At 38.2% G+C, this 19863-nt stretch overlaps 1 long non-coding RNA gene across 1 annotated transcript; it reads right to left on the bottom strand.

Moving 5' to 3' along the window:
- Positions 1-353: 353 nt before the first annotated feature.
- On the bottom strand, positions 354-14053 carry LOC131404462 (uncharacterized). The gene is made up of 6 exons (XR_009219806.1): positions 14003-14053; positions 11874-12065; positions 6033-6173; positions 4180-4354; positions 1458-1542; positions 354-465 (listed from the first exon to the last, which is right to left on the bottom strand). It is a non-coding gene; the product is annotated as an uncharacterized LOC131404462 (long non-coding RNA).
- Between the last annotated feature and the right edge of the window lie 5810 nt (positions 14054-19863).

The raw sequence follows: 19863 nt of genomic DNA, 5'->3' as shown, positions 1-19863 counted from the left end.
CAGATTCAAAAGAAAGAAACTGTTCGTGCAACATGTCGCTTTCAAACACGGTGACAGTTTCCATTTTCCTCGCCACTTGCTCCTGACTGCTGTTTCCTCCAGGAGGAACTGGCGGGGGGTACCCGTCCTGTTGCTACTTACAATGAATGACCTTGTGATGGCAGATGAGATCTTTGTGGATCCTGGCATGAGTTTTCTTGTTTTTAACCCTAGAAAAGGCTAATTTAACCACATATTGCCATCTTGAAATTGCAGGCAACTGGGACATCTAGTGAATAAAATTCCTTTCATGCCAATTAGGCGGCCCAACTACCTGCCTGTGCAAATTGTGAAGAGTATATTTTAATCCCCAGGCAATAGAAACAGACTCACCAACAAGACTCACCAAACTCACTCACCAAGGCTATTCAGGAGGGAGCACTGATGTGGGAGAGAAAAGGACTCCGTTCAGACCAGGATTGCTTTCTGCCAGGATGGGGACGAGATCACGTCAGAGATATTAAAGAAAATAGCTGAATCTTAAGGACCCCCAGCTGAGTATAGTTGTGTTGGAGGGAAGACTAGAGAGGCTCGTTGGACCTGCGGTCAGTGAGGCTTTTGGAGTCAGGGGCGCTTTTCAACCTCCCTCCCTCTTCCTCCCTTTCCCCTCCGCCAGTCACCCCTTAAACTTCCAGCACTGTCAGGTGCGACATATAAGACCCAGCCTTTTTACAGAGAACAAGCTTCTGTTGTCCTACCAGAAAGAAAAGAGGACGAGTAAGAAAGTACACAATTGACCCTCACTCACAGAATATTTGCATGACGTATTTTTGACCAGTGTCTTAGAATTTATACATTTTTTAAAAATTTTTTCACAATAAACAAGAAGAAATGAAAGATTAACTGACTCTATGGCAAAGCGCACCTCCCTATTCACCCCGAGTGTGGCCTCTTGGGAGGAAAACATAACAAGAGTCCCACCAGTGTTCAGCGTTTTCTATTTGAATTGGTGTTTAACCTTCTACATTTGTCCAAGTTATTTCTCTTGGAGAAGTGATGGACATCAGAGTGTTTGTGAAGTTCCCTTAGAAACTGGGGTAAAAAGCTTCCTAGAAAATAAGAAATGATTTAGAAAAGCATAGGGAGAGAAAGAGGAAACAGAAAAGTAAGAGATTATATGACTATTCTGTGCCGCATGTATAAATAGACGGAACAAATCTTTACAGGGACTTCTCCAGAGGGATAAACTTTAAACCAGAATGCATTTGCATTATGGTCTGGCCTTTTTGTTTAACACATTTCTACCCTATGCCCTACTCAACCAGGTAGGGGAAGCGTAGTGATAATGAAGGGAATTTTGGTGGGGAAAAAAGATCACCTTATTGGGGCCGGACCGGTGGCGCAACGGTTAGGTTTGTGCTTTCCGCTTTGACACCCCTGGCTTTGCCAGTACGGATACTGGTCGTGGACCTACTTACCGCTCATCAAGCCATGCTGAGGCGATGTCCCACATAGAAGAACTAGAAGGACCTTCAACTAGGATATACAGCCACGTACTGGGGGCTTTGGGGAGAAAACAGAAAAAAAGAGGAAGATTACCAACAGATGTTAGCTCAGGGCCAATATTCCTCCAAAAAAAAAAAGATCACCTTATCATGTAACTTCAAGTTTCCCAGTCAGCAACTGAAAATTATAAAGCAATAAATTGGCATTTTTAATGTGATGTAGATTCCCAAAGATCTCTAAGGAGAGAATGGGCTGTCCCATAACTGGAGTATTCCGGTTCCTCTGATAGTTTTATCTGTCATTATGTGTTAATCAGCTGAACCTGTTATGCACTAAACTCAAACTTTGGATAATGTAATGAAAATACTGATTTACACAGTTATAAACCAACGTTACCACAATACACAAAAAATTTACAAAAAAAAGATAAAATTTACAAAAAAAGATAAAAAAATAAATTATTAAATCTACATAACATGTAATTGTAAAAAAAAAAAGAAAATACTGAAGATCTATTTGCTCTCAGTTTGCTAGAAAATATTGTAGGACTCTGAGATTTCAAAGATAGAACCAAGTCATTTCAACCAAGTGGTCGCTGTGCAGTCTCTTAGAAAACTTCCATCCGATCTTTCCCTTGGTAATCATTCCCTGTGAATGATTGTGATGGAACACGAGCATTCCTATATTCATATTTTTTGGCCTATTATTTGTCAAGTGTTTTCTTAATTATAGTCTTAATATGGAAAGTCCAAACAATGCTGAGACACAGAGCAAAGCTCAAACCAAAATGCCTTTGGAGGCCAGGCAGGCAACATAAATGTGTGAAGCAAGCCAGCTGATAAGGGCCTTTTAGTCCCTTGGAGAACATGCTCAGCCTCAGGCTTGGGAATTCAATTCACAAAGCTAAACAACAACAACGTCACTTCTGACTAAAGTGCGTCTAAGAACCCACAAGCTGTCAATTTCAGCAAAGTACAGTCATGCGTCGCTCAACTGCGGGGAAACATTCTGAGAAATGCGACATTAGGCGATTTCATTGTTGTGCGATCATAGAGTATACACAAACCTAGATGGTGTAGCCTACCACACACCTAGGCTATATGGTACTAATCTTATGGGACCACAGTCGTATATGTGATCTGTCATTGACCAAAACATCGTTATGCAGTGTGCAACTATAATGGAGGCCTTCTTCACATCCCTGCCCAGAATTGCACATTAAATCATTTAAGAACATTATTTATCCACTCTCCTGCATAGGTACATGTGTTTTGTGTGTCTGTGTTAGTGTCTGTGTTTGCTAGGATGGTATCATACCATTTAAAAGGTATCAAGTATTAAAAAATAAATAGTGAGAGAGTATACAAGAAAATATACTCATGTGGCCACTGCGTGTTTCCTCGGATGCCTTGAAAAGGAGAGAGTGGACTGAATAAGATTTGTGTAGGCTTGCAAATATCACAGTGACTCAGTGCATTAAATATGGAAGTATGTAGGAACTAGAGCCTAAAGCAGAAGACTAGAAGATTAGATATGTGCCCCCAAAGGCAGTAGGAAATTGTTGGGGAAGATGGCTTAGATTCTGATGTGAGTATCAGAGGGACAGAGAAATTCAAGTAGAGTTAGGTCAGTGAAAATGAATTGCCCCCATTTGTAAGAGAAAATCATAATGGCACAGAGGTCCATAAGATGAGATAGCATCACTGATTTTTTTTTTCAAGACAGTCCATCAAAGTACGAGAAGGAAAAAGCAAAGCAACTTCTGATGTTAAATGAAGAAGACAGAATTGAATTTATGAGCAAAAAAGATTGGAAACTTGAGAAGTGGAGGCTTTCAGAAAAGAAGTAAATCCTAAGGAACCACCAATTATTCTATAGCAGAAGAGCTGGGGGCTTCAGATAATCTTAGCTACTCTTTAAATCATATTCCTTATGAATATTCAGATATATATACTCCAATCCTGTATAAAAATGTTGAATCTTTTCATTCCCACAGTAAGTTCTTTTGCCCCTTTTCCTCCTAAAGAAATGCATGCTAATATCAACTAATAAAAAGAGTTAACTGTTCCCTAGGCATGGCAGCTATGAAGTCACAAGGCTGAATAGAGATCTTCCTAGTTGTTCCTTATTAGAAGGAAATAAATCACATAGGAAGATCTGAATCTGTCTCTTGGCACTGAGGAAATCCACTTAGCTCTTTTAAATGGTGTGCTCATTGTAACCCTCCCACGCGAGCTTTAGTCCTCCTATGGATATGTGGAAATAAATATCATCTTCTAATTCACTTTTGTTCTAACACTCACAAGGTTAATCTGCCAAAATCTCCCTTGAAGCACAGCGCTGAGAAGGTTTTGTCTCCAGTCCTTCCCGAGCAAGGCTGTTTCTGGTACACCTTAAAACTCAGGTTAATCTGTACTTTAGTCCATAGCCTTTCTGTAACTTTACAGGTTGGGCTGCCTTTAAAGTGATCCATGAATCCATGTTTAAACCGTAAACTTTGAATGTTGTACATCTGCATTCTAATCTACAGCAGCCTTAAACACAGCAGCTAGCAGCAGGCTGCAGCTCACATTGCCTGCCAACGAATCTAGTCATTGGTAGGTGTGTTCACAGCCATGGAATTATTGCTGCTGTAACAACCGGATTCACGTTGGTTCTAACTTCAAGCTGATTGGTTTACTTGGATGCACTTACATTTATTTCTTTCATAGGTTTTATTATATTTGTTTGACAGCCTCTTATTTGGCATTTTCTCCAAGGAAGCAGCAAGCCAACATACATAATTTCATGGGCTCCTTTTGACTTTCTGTAGAGCATCAATACTCGAGGAAACCGCATCTGGGTAGTATACAGAGCTGTGATATGTCACCTAAGGACAGGAAGTTAAGTTACAGTAATCATTTAGTTCTAACATGCTTTGTTGTACTTAGAAATAGAAGCATATGATACTAGACTTTTTGGTCTTCACAACTGTCTCGCTCTTTATCTCTCCTTCTCATTACCTTATAATCAGTTAACCATGATTAACTTCATTCCATGTTTTCCTATTAGGCAAAACATCTTATAGATCTGTTCTTCTCTCTGTGTACAAATAGCTCCTTCCCTGCATTGTTGCTTCTCTAATCTATCCTACACAATTCTGTTAAATTAATTTTCCTGTACTCTGTTTTGAAATCCTGTACGTAAGAACTTCCATGGGGTCCTGACTTGTCACAAAAGAAGCTCCCTCCACAAACTTCCCAATCCAACCAAACAGGTGTAATTACTCTCCCAAAACACTCCAGTCACAGCCTGACTCTGATTCTTTGCACTTTCTCCTCAATTCTTTTTTTTGCTAAATAAATTCAGCCTTACTTCAAGGATAAGCTCAACTCATCTTATTTGGCAAAGCCTCCTCTGTCACCCCAGATCCTCAGAGATAAGCATATGAGCCAAGAGTCTGGCTCCTGTTCATGCTCAATAGTGTTATCTAAGCACATTATACACATTATCTCATATAATTCTCACAAAATATCCACAAGGGAAGCATTATCAGTCATCCCACTATACTGATGAGGAAACTGAGTCATCTGTATGATTAAGTCCCTTGTCCATTGATATACGACTGTTAAGTCGTGGAGCCAGTTTTCAAGTCTAATCACATCATTGTAGCACCTCCTCCTCAGGACTTCTTGGAGATGCCCCTAAAGTTCACTAATTTAGCCAGCTTATATTTGCATATTATTTGCATATAATTTCCTTGCACAAGTCATAAGCCCTTTAAAGGCAGATACCACTTCCCAGTACCTTATATGCAATAAGCAAGCGGGATAATTAATTGTACCATACTCTCTGTCACATATTTCTAGTTTCCTTGAGCACACAGGACAATTGTACCTCACAGCGCCTGTGTATTTCGGCATGACCACATGGCTAGTTGTGACCAATGAAATATGAGCAGAAGCGACTTTTTTTCCCAGATGAATGCTTTAAGAGGCAGATTGCAATTTGCCACTGTCTCTCCTTCCCTTTGCTATGGCTTTCCAACTAGGTCCAGATAAATGACATTCTAGAGCTCAAGCTAGGGCTTGAGTGAAGCCCACATAGAGCAGAGTGCCCAGCAGACCTATGCTAGGCCTGAGAGAAAACATTCTTATGATTTCATCACTTAGATTTTTGTGGAGTTGTTTGTTACTGCAGTACAACTAGCCTATCTAACTAATAACCATGTATAACAGATATCTGTAGAGGATCATGATTGTGACTCACATGCATAAGCAAAAATCAGAAGAACTCACCAATTACATTTAAAATGACCAGAAAATATCTGCAAGAAAGGTAGTAAAGCAAAGAAGTTTTTCACCCAGGAGAATTTGATCCTTAAGAATTTTCAGCTCAAATGTGCTCACAGACAGGTGCTGAATCGTAAGAGGAGATTCCAGCAAGGCCAGTTTTGATTTCAAATTCCTTGGAGAAGTTTTGTGTGTATCACAATTCTCCTATTTAGAGCACCTATTACTTTTCTATTTTCCCTTCATTCAAACAACTATTCTCCAGTCCACTCTTACCCTCATTCTTTTTTCCTTTGATGTATTTTAGTCTTCGGTTTTTAAGAGTCTCCAAGTGTATACAATAAACTTTCTCATCATAGAAACTATACCCAGAGCAGCCTCCTCTATATATCACAGTTCAATTTCCAGTCTCTCCAGCTGTAAAAAAGATAGAAAAAGTGCAGGGTACTCAGCCCCATTTTAACCAAAGAGAGTAGGATGCTCTAGGTAACTGAATTTTCTCACTTACAGATGGAGATGACCTACTCTCATTTCAACTTATGTTGAAAATACGTTGTTTTACTTCCATAGTTTGGCTTATAGTTTGTAGTTAATATAATGTAACCATTGTTTTCATATGTGAAAGGTCTCCAGATCACTACTGTACATCACTGAATATGGCATGGTACTACAGCTATTGCTGAAAATAGTGTAGGAAATTATCTGAATATATATTTATTTCACGGCATTCCTAAAAGAATGAAGATAAAACCTTAAACATTAAATATTTATTATTTGTAATTTACAGATTAGAGAATGTGTAGAATCCATTATAAAAATATGATTGCAGAAGAGCTTTAATTTTAAAGATCTAATAAATTGAGCTATCTTGTATTAGATAGGCATTCCCTAAACACAGGCCAATCAGAATGTTTATGGAACTCTTCCTATTAATGACTTACAAGGCCCCTCTAAAGGAAATGTGTATGCTGATTAGACATTTCAGAAGACCAGACAAATTCGTTCCATCATTAAACTGTTGCAGATTGCCAGTCTATGGGTGAGTGGTGCGTGGTGAAGGAGGAGGGAGCCAGGAGAGATTCCTGGGGGAAAACAACAAATGACATTGCAAGTGCACTCCAGAGGCAAGAAGACGAGGGCCTTTGTCTTTCTATTGCTAAGGCCCACAGCTGATTCGAAACCTTCTGAGCTAAGGGTCACTACAAACTAGAAACAGTTGCACTTGCTACTAACCAATTTAATTTGGACTATCTCAGCTAGCCTTATTGAATTCTCTCTGAGCCCCCAGAGGCAAACAGGTACTGCTGTACTTAGTTGTTCAATAAAGCTTACTTGTAGGCCTCACTGCTGCAGCCTGGTTTTACCTTCAGCATCATCGAGTTTAAACATATTGAGCAATCAATTTAAACTTGTTATTGTCATTGGGGTTTGAAAATTTAATAAGCAATTACCTGAACACATTCCTTTATGTTTTTAATTTCTACAGAGATGTTGTTCCATTTTCAGGCTTAAAGCAATCATGCCCTCCAGAATGTCTAATTGAATGAGTCCTTAATGCAAGCCTTTTTCTTGACTGTATTTTCCTAGTGTGATTTATGAATCTGAATGAATCAGTGTCTTCATAAAGAGGGAGCCACGAATACGTGAAAATTTCAACAATGTGACATGGATGAATGATACAACTCATCTTTTTGATGTGGAAGGAAACAGCAGACCATCCTTAATACAGGAATGCCTTTCCTATAGGGTAAATCTGAAATGCTTTACCCTCCTCCTGTTTTCAGGGGCATTGCTGCAGAATCACATATATGTAGATACACACACATATATATACACACACATATATATACACATTCATGATTACATATGTATTTATATTTATGTACATATTACATCTATATATATTTTATTGTGTTGCATATATATATTTATTTCTTGTGTGTATATATTTATATACACTAGTTTATACATTTTTTATATATTTGTTTATATATATATATATATATATATATATATATATTTGTTGTTGATCTTACCATACATGAAGTGGTGTTCTTTCATTTGTAGTAGTCTTTGCTCACAGAAGTATTATCGAAAATAATTCCGAAAATTTAAGTAGAAGGTTCATTTTATCTACTATTTGTTTTTCCTCTTGTTTTTATATCTAAAACAGGGGTCGGCATACTTTTTCTGCAAAAGGCCAGATGGTAAATATTTTAGGATTTGCAGCTACACAGTCCCTGTCTCAATTACTCGGCTCTGCTGTTTTAGTGCAAGAGCAGCCAGAGACAATACATAAATGAATGGGTGTGGCTTTGTTCCAATAAAACTCTATTTACAAAAACAGATGGCAGGCCAGATAGAGCTCACTGGGCATAGTTTGCTAACCTCTGGCCTAGAATATTTAATAGAACAGACATTTTTCTCTGCGTGGTTTTGTTTGTTTATTTCAGTAGTTGGTTGGTTTGGGTTTTTTGTTTTGTTTTTTGCCAAAAACGTGAAGTTCTTTCCAGGCTTCCTTAGCAGGTCTTCCTCCTTTATCTGCCCCACAAATGCTGATATGTCAAAGGATTTTTTGCCTTTGGCCTACTTTTTTGGGGATAAATTTTTTAACCCATCCCCATGACTTCAACTTATTTAAGAAATATCTCTCAAAATTTACCTTTCGTCCAGATCTTTCTCCTAAATGCCAGAGCACCATACCTAGCTCTATACAATCTTCTACCCAATGGCCCATGTATAGACATCTTAAGGGTACATCAACCTAAATATGTCCAAATTAGAAATTGTTTTCTTTCGTACCAATTTGTCACATCTTCTATTTAACTACAGGAATATAGCTACTCCCTGAGGTATCCTAATTCTTTCCTTTCCTTCCTATCCCATGTCAACTTTTGGTGATTCCTTCTTCTAAATGGCTCTCAACTCTTTAGCTTCTTCTCCATCTCCACCATCTCTACCCAAATTTTTTAAGTCTCATTGTCTCCTTCCTGAAATATTGTGAGAATATATTCATTGATCCCCCACTCTTCAGTGTTTTTCCTTCTACAGAAGTACATCATACCGCCCTCAGCTATTTTTCTAAAATGTTACCTTTCAACTGAAGATCGGCAATTATTTCCTTTTCCTACAAAAAGATCATTGTAGAATAAAAAGCCTTCCCAGTAGCAATCTACCCACCCTGCCTTAATTCCCTTTGCCTCTATTCACTCCTACCCTACTTTCCCCGGAATTCTATGTTGGGATCATATTGGCTAGCACCTCTCCTTTCCCAGACAGCCCAACAACCATTTGATATTTTTGTATATTAGATTGCATCTTTCCTATTTTCCACGAGCTATGCCATATTCTGGGCATATAAACATGAAAAAGACAAAAAGCTTACAAGTCTACAGTATAACTAGGACAACCAAATCAAATAAATTATTATAAAGAGATTATTTGAGAAGCAGCACAGTATAGTAATTTAAACATGGACTATAGAATGACATTATCTGAATCGTGGTTGTGCCACTTAGCTGAGTGACCACTGGCAGGTTAGCTAGTCTCTCTGTGTTTCAGTAACCTCATCAGTAAAATAGTGATATAAAGCAATCTACCTTAGAGGATTGTTGAAAGGATTAAATGAGTGAATAGCTTATAAATCACTTATAACAATATCTGGCATAGGAAAGACTATAAAATATATATGAATATATATATACACACATACATATATACCCATAAATATGTATGCGTGTGTGTATGTATATATCAATATATAATTATTAATCAATTAAATCTGCAATAGGAAAACTGATGAGTAAGCCAATAATTATACATGCAGAAGTGAGAGAAAGTTAATGAAAGAAAGAAGACATTTCCATGGAACTTGGGAAATGAACTGATGATTAAGAAGCAGAACCAGGCTTTAAACTCAAGTTGGACTGTCTCCAAAGCCCGTGTTCTGTGCCAGTTGCTCTAAGGATCATCTTTATATTAAGGAGCAAATTATCTTTTATCACAGAATCCTTCTATATAAAAGGTCCATTGCAATGTTTCTTGGTTTCTATGTAACATCTAGACTTAAATGGCTATAAGAATTCATGAAAACACATCTCTGGGCCTTTATGTTGTTACCCTTCCCTTTAAGCCATTCTTACATTGCAAGCGCCTCTGATGGAGAGGAAAGGAGGTTAGTCAGAAGTCTTGGGCTGCAGGTCCAAGTTTCTCTATGGTGTGGGGCAAGTTATTTTAACTCTGGTAAGAGTTTTCTCAAACGTACAATGGAGGTGGGAGTGCTTTCCTCACAGCACACAGGAGAGGATTAAAACAGACACTGCCTGTAAAACCAGCTGTAAAGTCTAAAGAGTTGTACGCACAGATGGTGTTGTTATTGGTCTCCAAATCCCACCTATCCTAAGACCCACCGCAAGCTCCATAGCTTCCACAGAGCCTTTCCTGCTCACTCAGTCTCAGGGATCACCTGTCATAAACTCTAACAGTTTACTGTCTGTACCACTGAGGAAATTTTTAATAACAAGCCTTTGATTTTCATTATATCACTACTTTATTATTTAACAGTTTATGTGTGTATAATTGTTTACCCAAGTGGACTAAAACACCTATATGATATATATTATATGTATGTGTGTATTTGGGGTGGTGGGCATGTCCCACTGTTTCAAAGACTGTGCCAAGCACATATTAAGGTTAATAAGTATTGATTAATAACAAATAAAAGGACTAATGGAGGACAGTCAGAATAGAACCAAATGTAACCTTAAAATAAATAATGGAACAGGTGTATCATGCCAAATTAATTTTTGATCTGCCCTTCATTATTGCAATACATATAACAAGCTAAATGATTTCCCTGTTTATGGAAACCATTAGTCACTGGGTTAATTCTAGAATAAAAACTGGATGAGCACCTACTAGGTGCCACTGCTTAGGCTTACAGAAGAGAACAAGACGATAGGCTATGGAAATCAGGAAGAAAATGCCTGGGATGACTCTAGCCTTAGTCCAAAGCTCATCTTTTTTAATTAAATATGCTATCTATAGGCAAGATTGAGGATCTGGAAGCCTAAAGAAATGCCTAATACATAACAGATACTTGGCTAATAAAGGTGTTTAATAAAATATACATGTAGAAAAAGGACAATTACAAGTTTGAGGACAATAAAAGAATTACTGGATATAGAGTCTAAAGTTGAGTTGTGTAGGAAATTAAACTTAAGCAATATACTTTTAAAGAGTATGATGCAGAGAAAGGATATTGACACTGAAAAGACAGAAAAAATCAAAAGTGCAGAGCTAGGCAAGACTTTTCTAGCAAAAGTTTTCACCAAATGTTTTCCATGGCATTTCTCAAGTTGTACTTAAATACTATGATTATGCATTCAAGTTTTAGCTAGGCACACCCTCTCCTCCTTAACACTTCCTTATAAAACCAAGTCTTATTCTCACATTAGTATTTTGATAAAATAGGAATTTTCATTTTCTTCCCCTTGATGCACTCTAATTTTAATGAAAATAGAAACCACATGCCTTAATAGAAAACGTGAATATGTCGTGTCTTTAGAAGAAAAGAAGGGAAATGAAGATTTATTTGGTGTAATTATGTACCTAGTAAGTACACACTCTATTTGGGTAGACTGTTTATAGATGGGCTTTTAACTCATTCTATACATGGCTACATAGTCCACAAACTGACAGGTGACTAGGTTTCAGGGATCTTAAAACAGTGGTATTCTGTTGACATTAAGAATGCCAATACGACTTAAATATACAAAGAGCTTTAAAAATCCCAGGATCCTTTGCGTGTTAAAAAACAAGCAAGCCCTGTATGCTACTTATTTTTGAAATATTCACTAAAGAAATTTAAAATCTAAAATAAAATTAACTAAACTCTTCTTTGCTCTTTACTCATTTGAGGCAGCAAACTGATCCTGATTGAGTTGAACATCTTTCATTTTCTGTAAACAATATGAGTGTAAATGCTTCATAGTCTAAAGAAGTTCAATTTTATTGCTTGATTTTGTGGGGATGAGAAGGAATGGGAGATGGGATGTAAGCATCACAGCAAAAAGTTGTGCAATGCATTCCTTATGCAAACAGACTTTATTTACTTACCTTCTTATAATTATAAAGCAACTACAATAAACTGTGTCTATGCAAATGCAGTGAGAATCCCAAAGGAGAAAGTTCCATGTTGATGCATGTCAGGTACTATACTTCTTTATTTCGCACAATTCTGTTTCTCTCCGAGTTAAAGAAACATGTGCTGAGAAGTCCTAAGAGGAGGAAAGTATGGTATCTCCCAGACTTCAAAAGTAGAGAGAGAGAAAAAAAAAGCAATGAGTTGTCTTGAAGAAAACCTTTAATATCAACCCTTCTATCATTTTTTTTAAATGTAAAAGTGTATGTTGCTTTAAAAAGCAAGTATCTTATTCACTGACTGATTTCAACAAGTGCAACAGCCCTACTAATCTTTCTCAGCTCTGTGTTCCTTCCATTACTTCACTGCTTTAGATATTTGTACTATGGAGGGGTGATCAATTAGATGAAAAGGTCCCATTACTTTCTGGTTAATAAAAGATTTTGTATTCTGAGATATACACAAAAATCAGTCAGAGTCAGCAGTGGATTTATGGAATGAGGAGCGGAAGGAAAATTGTTTATCTAACAGGTCACAGTCTTGAAAAAGCTTTTATAGTCTTGGCAGGCTTTATTCCATTGACTTCTCCTCCTAAGCCAGAGAGAAAACCTGTCCAGGTTACAGATGTGAAGGACAAAAAGTACTTACAACCTAGGTCCAGCTCCTCCCTGCAATGCTATTTTCGACAAGCTGGCATTCTGGAAATGTCTGTTTCAATTACAAGCAAGATGTTATCTGGAAAATAGAAGCTCCACTTAAAGCCATCTTTGTTTTCCTCGAGTTCTGAGTGATGTCGGGCAAGCAAATCTAGGCTCACCCACTGTTGGCTCCACCTATAGTCCATCTCCATGCCTGATTACCCATAATAAATCCTTTTCCTTCAACACAAAGCTCCAAAAAGACTGAAAGCCAATCTTTTTACTACTCCTTATGTGGTATTTATTTTTCTCAACTTGCCAGTTGAAATGGTTCTAATATACCCCAGAGGGCACTGTTCCCATTAAGCTCAGAGATGCATCAGTTCTGAAGTAGGCAGGTGAGCTCAGGAGCCCTGGAGACTCAGAAAGACCTGTAATGCAAGGGAGAGAGCCAAGCACACTTGGGAGGCAATTCTATTCAGAGGGAGCTAAAAAGCTTGAACTAACAGCAGAGGAACGAAGGAGGCGATCCAAAGGCAAAGATGGCAGCCAGGCTATGTGGCTGTACAATAGAGAGAAGATTCTCAGCACCCAACAAATTGTCTCCATTTGGAGACAAGGAATGTGGTGAAGACACTCCCTGACTTACTCTTGCAATAACGTGGATTTGAATAAACATGACTTTTTGTTCAATAGCACTGGAGAAAAGCTAAAGAGCAAATTCCTGTCCTGACTCTTGCAACACTTGTTCCAATTGCTTTCCAGGTAGTCCAAATTATACACTTGCACATCATAAAATATCTGCCTGCTAGTTTCCTCTCCAGACATGCCTTGTGATTGGGCTAATTATGCACATATAGTGGCATCCATTTAGAAGAATTATAATTCCTTTCATCTCCCCGCCCCCAACAGAAAAATCTTTTCTGACAAGAAACCAGAAAAAAAGCTCGAGGTCTCTCTGACTTGTGAGGACAAGCAGTACAGGGGGAGGCCAAGCATCTTTGTGTAGAGAGAACTTCCTGTAGTTAGAGCGAAGAACTCCCAAATGGGAAATCTCAAAACTAATTTAAAAAAGGAAAGAAAGGAAAAGAAAAGAGGGGAAAAAAATATGGTTGCAGGGGGAAATACAGGAAAAAAGAAAACTTCCAGGAGCAGCCTCCAGACTGGTACTCTTTAAGGACTTTTGAAGTTGTTCATTAGCTTTAAATGGCATGGATCTGTCAAGAAACAAAATAGGGTTTGGCTTTTTAGGCAATCAAAGTGTCACATGCATCCACATCTGTCCGTGTCATTACATGAGTAAAGTCAGCAGATGAATCCAACTGTCCTGTAGTTAGTAGCATTTTATACTTGTCCACACAGGTCTCACCAGCTCAACCGACAATTAGCAGGTTCAAGTCTGTGAGGTGGCAATCAACTTCTTGTCAAAAGTGTGCCACAAAACTAATGTCATACTTTCTACTTACATTTAATGCCTTCAGATCCCAGCATGTCTGTGGTAGTTTGCATGACTCATGTAAACATTCTTTCTGATCTGTTAAAGTAAACAGAAGTTACAAAGGGATAGAATTCCACAAATCTGTACTTCCTCTCAGTAATCTAATAGGCAGGTACTTTATCACTGCATGAATCCTCCAAAAGTAAAGTATTTCCTTATTGTGTACGCCTTTAAATGAATAACCATGAAGCAGTCCTTCATTCTGAAATATAACCAAAATAAATACCATAGTTAATGTTCACATATTAACATTCCACACTATCAGTCTTAACCATCTCTCATAGTTGAATGCTAAGCTGCTCCATTAAAATGTATCTAGCCCCGGGATTTTGTTTTGCAAGATTCTGAGCTGAGCCGTGAAAAACTTTCTGGGAACATCAATATTTTCTTCTTCCTGTATAACTTCCAGCACTATGGGGAACTAACTGTAAATAACAAAAGAGGAAGCTTGCAGCCCATGGCACCTTCTCTCTGGGGCCTGGGATCCATATCTGCGAAAAAGATTAAGATAAGAAGGGGTGTCAAGTAAAAAGTTAATGACGGAAAGGCAAGTAAGTCTTTATGAACAGTCTTTAGTGGCACAAACTCTCCTCCCTCTGGTTACTCTGGCCCTGAGTCTTTGAAGTATACTACAAGATTGCAAAAATGAGCAAAACACTTGCAGGAGTTCAAAAGGAATAAACTAAGCTAGACTCATCGCATTTTTCATCTTTTTCATATACGTTAACAAGGACATTGTAGACATTATTAAGTAGTCGAAGGACTAAGGAGAATAAATTGATGCTCTGCTGCTCTAGCCCAGAACTGGAAAGAAATGAGAAATAAAAGAGATGGAGAGAGGTAAGGGGCTAATTCTGGCTCACCATAGAAACATGTTTTCTGACTACCATGGCCAACTATCCAAGAGTGAAATTAGCAACTTGGGGGAACTTGTCAGTAGAAAGTTTGATGCAGAGGCAGATGTCTGTCATTCAGGAATACCCTTGGAGAGATTCCTACCACAGTAAAGTGGGACAACCATAAGGTCTTGTGGGCTCGAACTCAGAGTAGCAGAAGCCCCCCTGCCTCCCCTATATACCTTCAAAATGGCCTCCATTCCACCAGTCCAGCACCCACTCCCAAAACTCTTATAGTCATAGAATTACCTAAACTTATTCTGGTTTCCTCAGAATGTATATGTGAATCAGGAATGCAACATAACGACAACAGTTTCACTATGTGAATGGGGAAAGAATAGCCAGCTCATGATATAACCTTGGATGTGGTGCTTTCCATTGAATAATATAAAAATATTTTTCTAAAGAAAAATTTGAGAAAGTAGAGCAGCCCTCCAGTTTGGAAATCAGTGGTAATGATGTGATACACTCAGAGCACCAGATGTCTCAGTGTGGTCTGGTTAATTGAAAGCCATAGACCCCATATCTACAATCAGCCTCACACATGGCCTGTTAATTTGATTGTCATATAAGTTTGTCCATTCATGTTCCTGGAGCTTTGTATATTCCCTTTTTCTTCAGTCCAACTCTGCCTCTCCCTCAGTAATTAAACCAGATCTTTTTTTTCCTGTCTTAAAGGGCATGCAAACCTATAGTAAGCTGGGTCTTTGAATAAAGACTGACCTGAAGGGCCGGCCCCGTGGCTTAGTGGTTGAGTGCTTGCGTTCTGCTGCTGGCGGCCCGGGTTTGGTCCTGGGCGCGCACCGACACACCCCTTCTCTGGCCATGATGAGGCCGCGTCCCACATACAGCAACTAGAAGAATGTGCAGCTATGACATACAACTATCTACTGGGGCTTTGGGGGAAAAAAATAAATAAATAAAATCTTTAAAAAAAAAAAAGACTGACCTGAAAAGTCCCAGAATTTTCCATATTTAAGTTTCTTTAATTTGTGAAAGATGGAGCAGACTTGACGAATAATTGATATCATTTTATTGAGAATAGGTTCTTCCCACTTATAGAAGGTCATATTTCTAGCAACTTCAACGCAATCATTTATTTAAAAGTGCCTAGAAGAACAGAAAACACACACATATACACATATGCATGTGCACATTCACATACACACATGCACACGCATAGAGCTCTGAGTACCTGGAGTTTCTGTCATGAGGACTCACAAATAAGCCATTAATGTGACGACGCCACGGAAGAAAACTTATTCTCTCATCTAAATCATTGAAACTCCTAAACATACAATTCCAACACGCTGGTTTATCCGGTTTCCCAACCCTAAGCAAATTAGAAGAAACAAACTAAGGAGGGTGGGATGACTTAGGAGAGACATTGGAGGCAAATAGGAAAAGAAAGAGAACAGAGAGAAGACAACTGATGCTGCCTGACTGAGCAGAAGAAAGAAAATCTGAACAGCAGGAGTAGAATTACAAGAATATTATAGTGCAGAAGAATCATGAATGTTCAACAACGTTATAATTATTTTTTTGACAAGGATGACATTATTGAGCTTGTAAACCAATATTCTGTTCATCACAGTTGCCCCCTTGGCAACACTACCTTTTAAATCAATGGCACCCATTGCTGCAAGGAGCAGCCGTACTCAGCCAAGTTCAGGAGAGTCATTGCTTGGCTCGAAGTTTCAAAATAGAATTTTTAGGCCAATACGAGGCATAAGGTTGAAAAAAGCATTTATTGTTTTGCTTGAGCTAGGCTTTATTGAAAGAGAAAATCATTTTCTTAAAAATACAGAAATAGGTTTTTTGAAAATATGGTATCATGCCACAGGGGATTTAAAATCACAGAATTTCTTCTGTAAGTCATAGAATAAGGAAGAAGAAAGATGTGATAGAAGGACAGTTCCCTAAGAACAAATGTAAAAGCCCTTCTGATGCTGGGATAAACTGAAGAAGAGTAAGGAAAGGGCAAAGGGTTTGATATGAGTAATGTTGGCTGACTCTTGCCTCTCTCCAAACTCAGAGTTGAACTTCAGGTGGTGGGGAAATCCTAGAAACATCCAGATTGGTTTGGGGGAATCTAAAAACATTGTGTGATGGTATGTTGTTTCCTTGGGCTTCTGCAAGTCTCTCAGAGGATCTGCCGTGGATATTCTCGGTGCCCCACTCAGATACTCTCAGATTCCTTTTACCACTGTATGTATCCCCCAGATTGTATGTGCTTTACTGCAGTCAGTGGCCATTTGTCCTTCATAAGGCTGCCCAAATGGAGAACTAGAAGTGCCAGGAAGTTCACAATCCCTTCAAGATGGCTAGGAGCCAATGATGACAGCCAGTGGAGAAGTACTCAAGCCCAGTTCTCCTGCCTCAAGATAAAACAAACTCCAAGGTAAAATGTATACACCTCATGAGATCAGGCTGAACCTAGAACTTCACCCAAAATTGTAACCTGTCTTATCTGTTTCTCCTTCCATATTCTAATTCTCCCACTCTCTTATTGCTCTCTCCAGGGAACATTTTTTTAAATAAATAACTTGCATTCTAATCCTTTGTTCAGGATCTGCTTCTTGGAAAATTAAAACCCTTGGTACATAAAGTGGACTGAGAATGTTGACTCTACGGATGAGAGTCTAGAATTGGGTCACATACAGACCACATATCAATGAGGATCACATCACAGTGGTATGTGGAACGTTGATGAGCCCCAGCATGCTGCAATTATGTTGCTATTGTATAGGCACCTTTGGTGAACTAGGAAAGGGTACATACAGGTAGAAGGAGATATACTGGCTTTTATCCTTGGCATTTGAAAGGTATAAGGGAAATAGTACTCATAAGGACTTTGAAATTAGTTGGTTGTTGCTATGTGGTGCTGATGCATCGAAGAGAGAAAATGACAGGCCAAACATAGCCAATTACCAACTTAAAGCAAAATGTGACAGTCAGAGAGCCTCCAAGGCAGTATTTAAAGAAACCTGTATCCCCTATAGTCAAAGGAGAAACCAAACTGATGGCCAGGTACAGGACTTAACTGTAAAGTAGCAGAACTTCAGAGAAGAATAAATTTTCAAGCTGGCTAGTCTCCTATGCCAAAGTCAAGTGCCCAGTAGGGAATTAATGGGAGCTTGAGACTTGGGATAAGAATACCTGCTGGATACACATGACCTCCTAGTACCCACAGATTCACTGGAACCTTGTGGACGTGTTAGAGGATAGAACAAATTCCCTGAACCCCCATGCTTAAAGACCATGCAGATGCCTCAACCAAGACATAAATCTTGCAGGAAAATGCTATTCTTCTCAAAATCTGTACCCATTGCCCACCATGGACACCAAATCAAGAAATAAGGGCAAAGATGACCCAACTGGGGAAAGTTATCCAGTTAAAGGAGGAAAGGGATTATATACTCAATGACCTTCAGGTGGTATTATGTATCAGCATAAACTGGAAAGATATGTCTTGGAATGAATCTGGAGGGTCTTAGATGCGGAAAGAGGGATAGTTAGAATATAGCGTTGGATAAGGGAAAGTTTGCTGATATGTGGGCAACCTCCTCTGACTCAGAATTTAACTTCCTAGAAAATCTGAAACTGGATCCAATATGTAGCTTGAATTGCTCTTGCAGGCTTGTAAAATACAATAGGCCTCGAGCTAACACAATAAGACAAGAAGATAAAATATAACATACACAGATTGGGAAAAAAGAAAGAAAACTGTTTTTGTTTGCAGGTGACATGATTGTGTATGTAGAAAATCTGAAATAATTGACAAAAAACCCTCATAGAACAAATAAGTGATTGTAGCAAGGTTGCAAGATACAAGGTTAACATACAAAAGTCAATCACTTTCCTGTATACCAGCAATGACCAAGAGGAACCTGAAATTAAAAACACAATGGCATTTACATTAGCATGCCAAAAATGAAATACTTAGATGTAAATCTAACAAAATATGTACAAAATCTATATAAGGAAAACTGTAAAATTCTGATGACCAAAATCAAAGAAGAATAAATAAATGGAGAGATATTCTATGTTCATGGCTAGGAAGACTCAGTATTGTCCAGACGTCAGTTCTTCCCAACTTGATCTACAGATTAATTGCAATCCCAATCAAAATCACAGCAAGTTATTTTGTGGATATAAACAAACTAATTCTCAAGTTTATATGGAGAGGCAAAAGATTCAGAATAGCCAACACCATATAGAAAAAGAACAGAGTTGGAGGACTGACACTATCTGACTTCAAGACTTACTATAAAGCTACAGTAATCACGACAGTGTGGTATTGGCAAAAGAATAGATAAAGAGATCAGTGCAATAGAATATAGAGCCCAGAAATAGATTCATATAAATATAGTCTATTAATCATTGACAAAAGAGGAAAGACAATACAATGGAGCAAATGGAGTCTTTTCAACAAATGGCATGGGAACAACTGGACATCCACATGCAAAAAATGACTACAGACCTTACAGTCTTCACGAAAATGAACTTGAAATGGTTCACAGACCTAAATGTAATATGCAAAACTATAAAATTCCTAGAAGATAACATAGGAGAAAACCTAAATGACCTTGGATATAGTGACGACTTTTTAGATATAACACCAAAGCATGACCCATGAAAGAAATCATTGATAAGCAGAACTTCATTAAAATTAAAAACTTCTGCTTTGTTAAACAGAACGTCAAGAAAACGAAAAGACAAGCCGCAGAATGGGAGAAAATATTTGCAAAAGACACATCTGAGAAAGGACTGCTATCTAAAATATACAAAGAACTCTTAAAGCTCATCAGTAAGAAAATAAAGAACCTGGTTAAAAAATGGGACAAAGACCTTAAGAGACACCTCACCAAAGAATATATACAGATGGCAAATATGCATATGAAAAGATGCTCCACATCATATATCAGGGAAA

The sequence above is a fragment of the Diceros bicornis genome, chromosome 1, assembly GCF_020826845.1.
Source record: "Diceros bicornis minor isolate mBicDic1 chromosome 1, mDicBic1.mat.cur, whole genome shotgun sequence".
In the NCBI taxonomy this organism is placed as follows: Eukaryota; Metazoa; Chordata; class Mammalia; order Perissodactyla; family Rhinocerotidae; genus Diceros; species Diceros bicornis.
This window is presented reverse-complemented; position numbering and strand designations above follow the sequence as displayed.